We start from the raw sequence: 15,351 nt of genomic DNA, 5'->3' as shown, positions 1-15,351 counted from the left end.
CTCCTTTCCTTTGGACTTAGCACATAATTAAGCAATCAAACAATTTAGATTCAATCTCCTAGGATCTCCATTTGGCTTGTCTCTCTTAACTTGGCTACTCATGACAATGGTCCTCTTTATTATCTCAAGATGGAATCCCTATCACACAAGAGCAAACATCAAAAAGTTCACAACACAATCAGAGGAATGGACAAAGAATAAGTTTAGATGAGAAGTCCTTTAAAGTCAACTTTGAGATTTAGCCTTCTAAAGGCATGAGGCCTAGTTGCTCTTCAACATATTTAGCATTCTAAAGGCATGAGGCCTAGTTTCTCTTGAACTCCTTTAAGCATGGGTATGTCCTAGTTCTAAGTCCTTTCTCCTTTTTGCATTGGGTTCACACAAAACAAAGACAAAACAAACACAAGACAACAATATATTTATATACAATAATGAGCTCAAATGAGCAAAAGTAAAATGACATAAACATAAAGTAGGTGCTCAAGTGAGAAAAATGAAAAGCAATATGAATAAATGAGCAAGAAAAAAAGTGCATTAAAGTAAAGGGAAAAAAATTAAATGCTCAAATTAAAGTTAGTAATTAGTATGGTTATGTTAGTTTGTCATAAAACAATGTAGCGTTATGTTAAGCAATCGTAAGTGGACTAATGTAGTAGTCACACCTATTTGAGGCCAGTCAATAAAACTATAGGCAAATAAACACAAGTTAGAGATCATGACTAGTAAGCCAAGCTCCACAAACTTGCCATGCCAAAAGAAAAGAGAAAGGCCTTGTATGGACTTTAGGTTTTTTGCTTGACCAAGAAGCAACCTATCTTGGACACAAAACAACTCACTTGATCTTGGATCAAGTTGAGTTTGGTTTGGATCAAAGAAGGTTAAACCTCTCATTTGTCAAGACCAACCATAAGACATTAACTCATTGGCCAAATTAAAAAGAGAAATGGAATGAAGATGAAATGGATGGAAAGAAACATTCAAGCTCCAAACACAAATGATCAAATGTGAATCAAATCATCATCAATCAATGCTAAACAGAAGAGAAATGAAGATCACAAGTCAACAAGTCAAACATATCTTTTCGGTATTTTTTGAATTAAAAATAAATGCAAAATAAAATAAACAAAATATGGTCAAACCTCAAATTCAATTCAAATCAACTTCAACAAGTCCAATTAAATTCTCATAGGTCTAACATGGTCAAACAAACTTTGACAAATTTTCTCAATGATTTTTGAAATCAAAAACTATTTAAAAACAATTAAAAACAATAAAAAATAACACAATATATTTTAAAATCTCAAATAAATCTCAAATCAAATAAGAAATTGATGAGACTATTTCTTATTGACTTATCACGATCCATAGGTGTTAGGAAAATATTTTTGGATTTTTCAGATTTCAAAAAGTATTTTAAAATGAATTAAAAGTATTAAAAACCAAATAATTCATAAAAAATATTTAATGAAGTCACAAAAATAATTAAAAATCAAAATATGAAACTAGATTTTTCAAGAAATTTTTTGGCATTGGTCTCATATTTTTGTGACTTCAAATAAAATATTTATGAATTTTTGAAAATAAAAGGAATTAACTGAAATTAAAAGAAAATAAGGAAAATAGGAAAATCCAGCGCCATCAGATCATCTCATTAATTGACGTGGCAATGATCATGTGGCTCTAAGGCGCGGATACATGGTGTATTGGAGTCAAGCGCGCAACACAAAGATTTAAAATAAGTCAATACATTGGACGCGTGAGATTATAACATAGCAACATGATCCAATGGCTCTGAAGCAAACACGTGGGGATGATGGTGGAAACCACCATCTTCTCCGGCGATCTAACCAGTTCCGACCACCACGCGCAGGAAAACAAAGTGTAATGAAAATAAAAAAAGAGGACATCAAAATGAAGCTGAGGTGATGTACATCACCCCTGTAACCATGGATCATCCTCACAGTTCCTATTTAGAGAGAAACATGAGCTTGAAGATCATGGTGCATGAACTGAAATGGCATGATTTGCAAAATTAAGACCACCACTGGCCTGCTTCAAGCATGAGGACTTCAGAAAACAGCATAAGCCAAAGGAATTCACATTGTATTGCAAGATCTAAATCAGAAAAGTTTGAGGTTCTACCTCTGAATTGAAGCTTCAAACAGCATGAATCCTTCAAGCTCTTGACCTACTCTTGCTCTGGAAGTGTGATGGTGATGCTAGGTTAAGGAATTGAGCTTTGAAAATCAACTAATGATGTTAAAATTCAAGCTTGAAAAAGAGAAAGAAAACTGAAAATTCCTTTGGTGAGGGTTTGGATTTCAATTCAGCAGTAGTTCAGATCTTCACTTGGTTACCATTTGAATGAGAATGCACACTTATTTATAGCTGGAATGTGATGCAAGGCAATGCTTCCCTCGTGTGCATGAAGTTTGAATCTTCCTTGCATGGGCCTGTACATGCGCATGTAAGGCCCAAGAATGAATGAAAATCCATGCTGAGATCAGATGGAAGTGAATTGAACGTGCACAAGGGACTGCACAAGCTTGCACACCAAGTTATAATGTGAAATGCAAAAATGAACATAAGCATAAAGCTCTTCGAAACTCCCACATGGAAAGTCCAAAAAATTAATGTGGGTAATGGTTGGAAAGCTCTTGAAATAAGGAACAAAAGCCATGTTGGGAAAAAATTCATTTGGCAATTGGAAATTTATGATAACTGGCTGTGAATGTTTGGGTACAAAACATGTCTAGGTTCTCCTTTGAATTTTTTTACCAAAATCAAGCATCTTCAAGCCCTTCTGTTTCAATGATGCAATCCTCAAATGAAAAAACCTCCAACATCAAAGTTGTAGATCTCTTTAGGATGATAAATTTAGACTTAAATTTTGCATCATTTGAATTTTTCATGATAAAGTTATGGGCACTTGAAGTTGGGCATTTTCCAAATTCAGTGACTTAGGTCAAAAGTGACCTATAATGTTTTGTATTATCACATGTATTTATTTTAGGATTATAAAACTTTTTCCAACATAACATTTTAAGTAGACATCTTGATATTTCCAATGCATTTGGTCTCACCTCAAAATCATAAAAATTAAGGAAGTTGGTTCCTTGGGAAGTTGACCCAAAATTAGGGTTTCAGTCAAAATGACCTATAATGTTTTGAAATGAATGATGACCTTCCAAGTTTCAAATGGATTTTTTATAAACATGAAAGTTGTTAATATGGTTCTTAAGAACATTTTTTCTCTTGGGATTATATTCATTTGATAAACACATCAAAAGTTGTATCCCAGTGACCTTCAGTTTAGTCAGATGACTTGACTAGTCAACTTCACAAGGCCAAACTTCAAATCTTGATGAATGAATGATTGAGGAGCCTCACATAAGCTCATATATGAATAAAATAATGAATTAAAGAACTTCCCTTGATTAAATTTGATCATAGGTTGAGGTTGCTTCATGAGCAAAGCACAGCTGAATTAGGGTTTCCTTGGGAAACAATCCTCAAGCCCTTTGGGTTATGTTGATCAAATTGGCAAATTGAGATACTTGGGAGACATATATGATGATTAGGAGCTTGGTAGACCATTTTCATACTTTTTCTCATCTTCATCTAGCCACTTCATTGAGCTTAGGAGCCTCCTAGGAGCAAGGGAGCACATGATCACTTGAGCTTCAAAACAAGAGTTAGTGACACATTTTTGTGTTTTTGGTTAGTAAACAAATGAGAAAAGCAATAATATACAATACAAGCATACTTGGTGATCTCAAACCAACTCACACAAGTCCCACCCCTAGGGTTAAAGAGCCACACATGCTATGATCCTTGAAGCAATGCATTGAGCAAATGATATGATGCCATGAGGGATCTTAGGATCAAAATTAGGGTCTTACAGATGCCCCTATTTAAGGTCATTCTAGCCGGAGATATGAAGGTTAAAATCTTCATCTCGACGAGGTAGAATGGGCTTAAATAATAACAAAGAGACGAATTTTGGTCCCTAAGAGACCTCATGATGCAAATGCATGCAAAATAAAATCTTCATGGTGAATAATTGCCACGAAGGAAAAGAAATTAGAAGAAACTGAAAAAGTCCATAGGAGTAACATACTCACTAGGGAGACAGAGACCCTAGGGGAAAGTAAAAAATGCGTGAGCAAATCACGACTTGAAAACTTGCTGAGAGACACGAAGGGATTCCACAAAAATAAATCGATGGAAAGACTCGAGCTGACGCAAAGATGCATGCATTGGGGAATGTGCCAATACAGCAAAACTATCCACAAAGAATACTTCAGATAAAAATCCGGACTCAGACGGGGAAGTCCACAAAGGACTCAGCTGAGGAAGAAACAACGAGATATTATCGATTACTGGGTAATAAACTCAAAGAGAGACATGTCATCAAAACACCGGTTACTGGGTGAGAAAACAACACGCTCAGGGAGAGAGAATATCTAAGACCGGTATAAGGGTGAGATATATCAATCATCCAAAACATCTGAGGAGGACCTAAAAAGTACATCTCAACTTAGGGAAATCTGACTCCACAGGGGACAAAAAGTCATAATAGGGAGCAGAAGGAAGGAACACCAGGGATACCGGTTACTGGGCATATAATAGGTGACCAACCAAGCGTGAATTGGGAACATATCCAAGACACTCATCATCCGAAAGGAGAGCTGAAAAAGCAAACTAGACTTACAAGATGGACATTCAAATCCACAAGGAAATACGAATCTTACTCAACTGGGGAAGAAAAGACTTTAACTAAAGAGCGCATGAGACATATTATCTATTATCGTCATAACATAGATAACACACTCGCATGGAAGATTATCCACAATCGGTTACTGGGTTAATAAAGGATAAATCGACCGAAAAGAAAGGACATCGGGATACCGGCTACTGGGTATAAAATGATGACCAATCAGAAAGAGAAACAATCATTACCAAACAAGGGTAAATGAAAGATGACTCGGCGGGGATGAATTGCTAGATAAAAGAAATTATCCAAGAGATATATCACCGACTACTGAGTGGTATACTCGAAACGGAGGAAAATCAATACCGGTCACTGGGTAAAGATAACCAACGAAGAGGGGATTACATCTACCGGTTACTGGGTAGAAAACCACGGAAATAGGACTTACAACTATCGGTTACTGGGTAGAAGGCCACAAAATCCACTAGGGAAAAGGATGAACAATGACTGGTTACTGAGCAATTGAACGACTGAACCACAGGGAAATGCAAGGGATAACAAGAAAGGAGTCAATCTAGGAACAAACTAGAAAGACACAATTAAACAAGACTCAACCCAATGAGGATATAACTCAGGGGAGTAATCCCATCCCGATATACAACTGGGAAGGAAACTGAAACAATAATCATCCACAAGGGCTTAACTCGGTGGGGAATACAGAAGGAAAGATAGACATTTTCTACCTATGGGGCTGACTCTATATGGAGAGATCAGACACCAACATCTATTTGGGGAAGAACATTTCACCAACAACAGGAGATAACAAGCAAAGATATATGGCAAAGGATGCGACATGAATATTTGAATGTTATAATTATGCATGTATATGCATAATTTGTGTATGATTAATGCTGACAAACAGACATATCTAACACAAACAGGTCTGAGAATCAATGGACGGACGTCCGACACAACATCTCAGCAAGAAAGGTAAAGCCTATAGGAGAATTCAGTTCTGGTGAGGACGCATCACATACTGGAAGACATCGACCACCGCTGGGGATAGGCAGAGTCACAAATTCTAACTGCCAGGGACTTCTCGTCCATTCTCGAGAACAAGTGGCTGAAGATCGATAGGATACATCGTAGAAGAAACTCTACTGGGGAACTTATCAAGACAAGATATACAAATCCGTGGGGCTCAACGCCGGATAGATACTCATCAATCAAAATATCCCCTTCTAACTGCTGGAGAGACCATCTCTGCTAAAGGGAGACAAAACAAATTGCTCCGCTGGGGAAGGAAGCAAAACATTTTCCTTAGCATCTCTCAATTCTTAGAAGAAAACTTCAACCACAGAGGGAATCCAAATTATCAAACTTGGGTCAGGAAATCCTGTCGGGGATAAACTGTAGGCAACCCTCAAAGGAAACATGTTGGGGATGAAAAAGTAAACAAGCCTTTCACCAACTGCCCTAGACCACTTCCTGCTGAGGAGACAACCTGAAAGCAGATGAAAAGGACATAAACATGCCAGAATATGAACAAATGCCTTACCCTTTTGGAAATCGTACTATCCTTGGGAGAGCACTGAAGACATTTCGACTATCCTTTCAGTCATTGTGAACGTTCATTTTGTTTAAAAACAGTTTATAAAATTTTGTTTGTTTAAAATAATGATACTTATCAATTAAAACATGCAAACATTTGTTAAACAGAAGCAAATAAGAGTGCTAAGAATTGGATAAAGGCTCAAATTTATTTAATGGAATGGTAGTCCGCAAATGGCGAGACTCCATGGATCTTTACAAATTTGAAATTGGTGATATATATTGGAAAAAGGGCTACATTGAACATAATGACCGTTTCTCCACCAACTCTGAATCCACTGTATTCGAAGCATCAGGTGATAATGACTGAAAGAGAATCTCTGACAGATGACAAGTTGTAGAGCAAAGTCTTGTCAGGATGCAGTTACTTGCCAAATCCCTAATTTTTGCCTAGATTGCCCCAGGGTGAGGTACTCAATCTAGCGGGATATATATATATTTATTTATTTATTTATTTATTTTTTATGTCTCTAACTTTTGCCTGGACCTCCCTTTCGGGTTTTCAATCCACCGAGACGCTCATTTTTGCCTAAGCTTCCCTTTCGGGTTTTCAACTTAGCGAGCTATTCTGTTTTTATTTTTAGGCGAAGTATTTCTTGACTGCATCTGAATTCACAGGACGAGTGAAATCTTCCCCATCCATAGTTGTAAGCAATAAAGCACCGCCTGAAAAGGCTCTCTTAACAACATATGGACCTTTATAGTTTGGAGTCCACTTGCCCCTAGAATTGGGCGCGAAGACAAGACTTTCTTGAGCACGAGGTCACCTTCTTGGAACACACGAGGTTTGAACTTCTTATCAAAGGCTTTCTTCATCCTCTGCTGATATAACTGACCATGACACATGGTAGTTAATCTCTTCTCTTCAATTAAGTTCAACTGGTCATAACGACTCTGAACCCATTCAGCCCAGTCAACTTGGCTTCCATAAAGACTCTCATTGATGGGATCTCAACCTCCACGGGGAGCACAACCTTCATGCCATATACAAGGGAGAAAGGGGTTGCCCCTGTTGAAGTGCGGACAGATGTACGATAACCATGCAAAGCAAATGGCATCATTTCATGCCAGTCTTTGTACGTAACAACCATCTTCTGAGTAATCTTCTTGATGTTCTTGTTAGCAGCTTCAACAGCCCCATTCATCTTGGGTCTATAAGGAGAAGAAATATGATGCGCAATCTGGAACTCACTACACAGTTCTTTCATCATCTTGTTGTTCAAGTTAGATTCATTATCAGTAATAATCTTGTCTGGCACACCATATCGGCATATAAGCTGGTTCTTGATAAACTTCACGACCACCTGCCTGGTCACATTCGCATATGATGTCGCTTCAACCCACTTGATGATGTAATCAATATCTACGAGAATAAAACGGTGACCATTCGACGCCTTTGGTTCTATCATGCCAATCATGTCAATCCCCACATGGAGAAAGGCCATGGTGAGGAAATAACATTCAGAAGTGTCGGGGGAATATAAATCTTATCCGCATAAATCTGACACTTGTGGCATTTCTTCACATATTTGCAGCAGTTAGACTCCATTGTCAACCAATAGTAGCCTGCTCTCAACATCTTCTTTGCCATGGCATGTCCATTGAAATGAGTACCAAATGAACCCTCATGGACTTTAGTCATTAACAAGTCTGCTTCGTGTCTATCCATGCATCTGAGCAGAACCATGTCAAAATTCCTCTTGTAAAGCACATCACCATTAAGGTAGAAACTGCCAGATAATCTCCTCAAAGTCTTCTTGTCTTTAACAGATGCCCCAGGCGGGTAAATCTGACTTTGGCGAAAGCACTTGATATCATAATACCATGTCTTATCGTCTTTCACTTCTTCAACTGAAAACACATGAGCCGGTCTATCCAAGCGCATCACAGTAATATTGGGAACTTCATTCCAATATTTCACTATAATCATTGAAGCAAGTGTAGCGAGAGCATCTGCCATCCGATTCTCGTCTCGAGGAATATGATGAAAGTCAACTTTAGTAAAGAAAGTTGAAATCCTCCTCGCATAATCTATATATGGGATGAGGCCAGGCTGATTCGTCTCCCATTCACCCTTAATCTGATTAAAAACAAGGGCCGAATCACCATAAACATCAAGCTGTTTGATCCTTAGATCAATACACTCTTCCAAATCCATAATACAAGCCTCATATTCCGCCATATTGTTCGTGCATTTGAAAGTTAGCCTTGTTGTAAAAGGAAAATGTGTGCCTTGAGGAGTAATAATCACTGCCCCAATACCATTTCCATACTGATTAACAACACCATCGAACACCATACTCCATCGGGAACCAGGCTCTGGTCCTTCATCGAGTGTAGGATCATCACAATCTTTCATCTTCAAATAAAGAATCTCCTCATCAGGGAAGTCGTACTGAACAGACTGATAATCTTCAATTGGTTGATGTGCCAAATGGTCAGCCAGGATACTACCTTTAATAGCTTTCTGAGCTCGATACTCAATATCATACTCAGATAACAACATCTGCCAACGGGAAATCCTCCTAGTTAAAGTAGGCTTCCCAAAAATATACCTGATCGGATCCATTTTGGATATCAACCAAGTTGTATGATTCAACATATACTGGCGTAAGCGCTTACCAGCCCAAGCCAAAGCACAACATATCTTCTCAAGAATTGTGTACCAAGACTCACAATCAGTGAAATTCTTACTCAAGTAGTATATGGCATATTCTTTCTTTCCTGATTCATCTTGCTGACCCAATACACAACCCATGGAATCATCAAGCACAGTCAAGTACATAATCAAAGGTCTCCCTTCAACAGGCGGAGACAGAATCAGAGGCTCAGACAGATATTCTTTGATACTATCAAAGGCCTTTTAGCAATCCTTGGTCCAATCATGACGCTGGTCATTCCGAAGGAGCTTGAATATAGGCGCACATGTGGCAGTCATGTGGGATATAAACCTCGAAATGTAATTCAAGCGGCCAAGAAAACCTCGGACTTACTTCTCAGTTTTAGGCGCATGCATCTCTTGTATTGCTTTGACCTTGGCAGGATCAACTTCAATACCTCTTTCACTGACAATAAAGCCCAATAACTTGCCGGAACGGACTCCAAATGTACACTTGTTCGGATTAAGGCAGAGCTTGTACTTCCTCAAACGCTGGAAAAGCTTCAACAAGTGCTCTACATGTTCAACTTCCATTTTCGACTTTGCAATCATATCATTAACATATACCTCAATCTCCTTATGCATCATATCATGAAACAAAGTAGTCATAGCTCTTTGATACGTGGCTCCGGCGTTCTTCAAACTGAAGGGCATCACTCGATAACAGAATGTTCCCCAAGGTGTGATGAATGTTGTCTTCTCCATATCCTCGGGTGCCATTTTAATCTGATTATAATCGGAAAATCCGTCCATAAATGAGAAGACATTGAATTTAGTTGTATTGTATACCAACATATCAATGTGTGGTAGAGGGAAATCATCTTTCGGACTAGCTTTATTCAAGTTACGATAATCCACACACATTCGGACTTTTCCATCTTTCTTAGTCACATGCACAATATTGGCCATCCATTGAGGATATGTAGTAGTCACCAGAAACCCCACATCAATTTTCTTCTGAAATTCTTCTTTAATCTTCATTGCCATATCAGGATGAGTTCTTCTGAGCTTCTGTTTCACAGGCACACACTCAGGCTTCAACGACAAGAAATGTTGCATAATATCAGTATCTAGACCAGGCATGTCTTCATACGACCAGGCAAAGACGTCGACATATTCTCGTAGCAATTCAATCAAACCCTTCTTAACAGACTCTTCAAGGAGTGCCCTAATCTTTACTTCACGAACGCAGTCTTCAGACCCCAAGTTGACCATTTCTAGATTCTTAAGATGCGGCTGAATGATTTTTTCCTCGTGCTCAAGCAGACGGGTAATCTCATCAGGAATCTCTTCAACATCATCTTCTTCTGCCTCAAATACAGGGAACTCAATGTTGGGAGATGGTGTTGGATCATTATGTTCAATGGGTTTGATTAACCTGCATAATGATTTTGAGTATAAAAGAGATTTCAGAATTCAAACAAGGCAAATCATAATGCAGATGAAAAAACTGATTTTATTTTCTTTTTAGGGTTTTATGGTGATCACCAATTTCATGCAAAAAAGCAAAAAGGGAAATATAAATTTGGAAGAACAAACATTTAACATGTGATTATTGAATGAATATCATTGTATTAATCAAATTGTGCCAACAATGTCTTCACTTCTCCTTTTGGCATGGGAGAAGGGTTTTTTAAGCAAAATGAACACATTACGTTGACTTATGGATAACTGTTGGAACATCAACAACGACCCAATTATGGCAGATTCCTCCGGGTATGACAAAGTTGCCAAGGTCTTCCTCTTCATCATCTTCAACAATGGCAGCAACTTCCTGATCTTCAACAGTGTGGATGAAACCTCCACTCTGGAACAACCCACGCTCATTAGAAACACCAGAAGAATACCGTATGCCAGCTCGGGACTTGTTATCTTCCAACTTTATCATTTGCCCCAAACCAGTAGTTGCACCATGCTCAATGGCCAACTTCACATCATTATAGGAGACAAATGAAGACAGTTCTTTCCTTGAAGGCTCAACAATAGATAAGGCTTGGAACGGAGTCCCAACCTCATCCTCAGCATCAATATAAGAGAAGGAAGATGAATGACTGACCAAGAGAGCCTTCTCTCCCCTATCACCACCAACTTCTTGTTTTTCACAAACTTCAACTTTTGGTGTAGGATGGATGTCACGGCGCCTGCCTCGTGAATCCATGGTCTGCCAAGCAAATAACTGTAAGACGGATGAATATCCATGACCTGAAAAGTGATATGAAAATCACTAGGTCCAATCTTGATCGAGAGTTCTAATTCGCCGATCACAGTTTTGCGCGATCCATCAAACGCCTTCACAACCATTCCACTCAGCCTCATGGGAGGCCCCTGGTATGAAAGTTTATCAAGAGTGGATTTTGGCAACACATTAAGTGATGATCCGGTGTCCACCAACACATTGGACAAGGCATCATCCTTACAGTTCATAGATATGTGTAAAGCCAAATTGTGGTCTCTTCCCTCCTCAGGGAGATCAACATCACAGAAGCTCAAGTTGTTGCAAGCGGTTATATTTGTAACAATGCTATCAAACTGTTCTATTGTGACATCGTGGTCCACGTATGCCACGTCCAACACCCTCTGCAAAGCTTCGCGGTGTGGCTCAGAATTCATCAACAAAGATAAGACAAATATCTTTGATGGAGTTTGAAGCAACTGATCAACAACATTATATTCACTCCTTTTGATGAGCCTCAACATCTCATCACCATCCTCTTTCAAAATGCCAGACTGGACAACCAGGATAGGAGTGTTATTGTTCTTAACAGCAACTAGGTCAACACCCTTCACAACAGGAGCAAGATTATTTTGAGGAGAAGTCCCCACGGGACCGGCAGGATTAACAACAGTTCTCTTCACAATGTCTTCATGGGGTTTCGGCTGCGCCGAGAAAACACAACCACTACGAGTCACACTACTGACATCTGAAATACTTACAACAGAGGTTGAGGGCAACGACACCTCCTTCCCATCTTCTAGCATCACAGTGTTATATCGATAGGGAACAACCTTGTCTGATACATACAGGACAGGGCCCGCTGGCTTGATCACAAAAGTTGGCGACACCTTCTTCTTGCTGCCATCATACTTGATAACAAAAGGCTCGGGAATTTTAAACACTGGGGTGATAACATCAACTTCGTCCTCATTACACTTCTGAAGTATCTCAATCATCCCTTGATCAATCATCTCTTGGATGTCCTTTCTAACTTGATGACATCCTCTCTCATTGATAGTGCACATCTGGAACCTATCATGGTCATGCTCGTAATGGTTGTGTTCACACAACAGCTTATGCATCTCGACCAAAGATTGCCTTATGTCATTAACATACAGGACTTTGTACTTGCCAGGACATCCCTGGACCATGTTAACAGCTGCTTTCCCATGCTCGGGCAATGGGTTGTTCTTAACATTTGGACCTACGTCCTCGAAAAACAATATCCCACTTCTCACAAGGTCTTGCACCTTGGTCTTCAACGGGTAACAGTTCTCCACGTCATGTCCGAGAGCACCGGAATGATATACACAATGAAGCTCTGGCTTATACCACCACTGAGGGTTGGTCAGTACAGCAGGAGGATCTCGTGGAGTTATCAGCTTCCTATCTATCAAGGAAGGATATAGCTCAGCATATGTCATCGGAATCGGGTCAAAAGTTACCCTCTTCCTCTCATAGTTGTTGGTGTTGGTGTTATTATTATTGCGAGGCTGGTAGGCCTATTGTTGTTGACGATGTTGTTGTTGATGTTGTTGATGAGCTTCTCTAAAAGCAGGTGCTATATGAGCCACCTGGTGTTGGTTGACGGCAGGACGCACATCCTTCCTCCTTACAGAGGGCCTTCTTTTAGTATGAGAGGATACATCATGAGCCTCTCCTTCTTTCTTCCTAGCAAAGCGTCCATACTTCTTTGCTGAGGAACTGTCATCTCTAGATAATCGTCCTTCACGGAACCCCTCTTCCAATATCATCCCCTATTCACCATTTCGGTGAAGTATGAGGGAGCGCTGGCAATCATTCTTTCATAATAGAAAGAGCTCAAAGTCTTCAAGAAGATCTTTGTCATCTCCTTCTCTTCCAGGGGTGGCACTATCTAAGCTGCCAATTCTCGCCATCTCTGGGCGTACTCCTTGAAGGTCTCCTTGTCCTTCTGCGACATCGCCCTCAATTGGTCCCTGTCCGGAGTCATATCCATATTATATTTATACTGCTTGACGAAGGCCCCGCCTAGATCGTTGAAAGAGCGGATGCTTGCACTCTCCATCCTCATATACCATCGGAGCGCAGTACCTGTCAGGCTATCCTGAAAGTAGTGGATCAGCAGCTGATCATTATCGGTCTGTGTTGACATCTTGCGAGCATACATCACAAGATGGCTGAGCGGGCATGTGTTTCCCTTATACTTCTCAAAGTCAGGCACTTTGAATTTAACAGGTATTTTCACGTTGGGCACTAGGCATAACTCAGCAACACTTTTACCAAAGAGGTCCTTACCCCTCAAAGTCTTTAGTTCCTTGCGCAACTCAAGGAATTGATCTTTCATTTCATCCATTTTCTCATATACATCCGGGCCCTCATATGACTCGGAATGATAGATGGTGTCTTCAACACGGGGAAGGGTGTGCACAACGGGAGGTGGAACAGACAGGACCGGGCTAGATGCCGACAAAGAAGCGAGAGTAGGAGCAAAACCCTCTGGCATGAAATTAGCAGGCATTCCCCAAGGGAACTCGACTGGCACAGACGGAGCGAAGTGGGCTGTTACAGTAGGCACCGTTGAAGTCGTATTCTCAAAAATAACCGTCCTCGCGGGAGGAGTTTCAGGAGTTGGCGAAGCTTGGCTCTGGGCGACCAGAACTGACTCCATCATGGAAGTCAGCCTAGCGATCTCTTCCTTCAAGTCCCTATTTTCTTGCTCTAGATGCTCCATTATCTTCGGATGATTGGCCCTGGTATTGTACCGGTGCGTCAGCTTGTCTTCAAAATAAATGAAGAGCAAAGAGTTAGACCATTGATCAAGAGCTCAGAACAAAACCTGCTTATGCATATGATGCATGCAATGTTTGTGCATGTGGTTGTCGCATTACGCGAAAAACCGGCGGGAAAAAGAAACAGAGCCGCCACCGTGTGTTATTTATCCCAAAGGAGGGAAAGGAAACACTCGAAGTAAACCTGGAAAGGAATGGTCTCACGACCAGAGATCGATAGGATCGGGAGTCGGTTATCCGAAGGGAAGGTATTAGCACCCCTACGCATCCGTCGTACTCGACGGGATCCACGCTCAGAAATAATAGAAGAAAGGTTGCTAAATAACTGCTCAAACACTACACACACACTGGAAGGAAACACAGATGAAAGACGGAAGGAGAGGACTCGGCAGGATATCGCATCCTGGGCCTACGTAGTTTGTCAGACACAAACATCAGAGTCGACGTAGTTCGGGGGTAGGGGAAACATGCTCGCTAGGATGTTGCATCCTATGCATACGTATCTTCTCTAACCAGAGGAAGAATTAGAGCACTCGTAGCTCGGCTAATGCACGCCAAGCAAAGACATTGAAAGAAGACGCTGAGACGTCAAACGAAACACACAACTGGAAACGGAATGCCAATCGATGGTCTTACATCCAACTCCAGACACACAGGCAAACATGGAAACCGAATGCCAATCGCTGGACTTACATCAGACTCCGAACCAACAAACACACACAAAAAGGTTGAAAAAGCAAAAGGTTGCCCGGAGAGATCAGCTCATCTCCTGCCTACGTACCTCATCTGGTATGAGGATCAGGGCGACGTAGTTCCCCTTAACAGGGAAGGAACTTCTATCCTAACCAGAGACTAGGAAGCTAACAGACTACTAGGGAGACTACGACTCGAGCCTAGAAGTTGTCATGCATACAATCCCTATGTTGAGGTCTCTAATCCTAACCTAACTTGCACAGGGAGCAAGCTAGCCTAATCAGCACATCAGCAAACACAAGCACAAGAGAGCAAGCACACACACTATATGCAAACAAGTGGCTCATACAAGGCTAGGCTTTAGTCAAGGGGTCAAATCAACCTCGACAAACAAGCCAACTGGAAAGGGGTGTTTTGAGCTCTTAACCCTAACATTGAGAGTTAGGGTGAAGCAGATGAAATGGGGAGTGAGGGTAATACCTCATAGCTCTTATCCCTGGCCAGGGAGAGCTTCAAACAATGAAAGTGTGGGAGTTCAGAATGAAGGAACTCTTCTCCACATGACTGACACTATGGACAAGATTTTGGGTTTTTTTATTCAAAGTGCATCAACACATGGTGTGAGCAAAATGAATGACACAACTGAATAGCAGGGGATGGATTGCACATCCCTTCTATCTGCCAATTG

This window comes from Lathyrus oleraceus, chromosome 7, assembly GCF_024323335.1.
Source record: "Lathyrus oleraceus cultivar Zhongwan6 chromosome 7, CAAS_Psat_ZW6_1.0, whole genome shotgun sequence".
NCBI lineage: Eukaryota > Viridiplantae > Streptophyta > Magnoliopsida > Fabales > Fabaceae > Lathyrus > Lathyrus oleraceus.
This window is presented reverse-complemented; position numbering follows the sequence as displayed.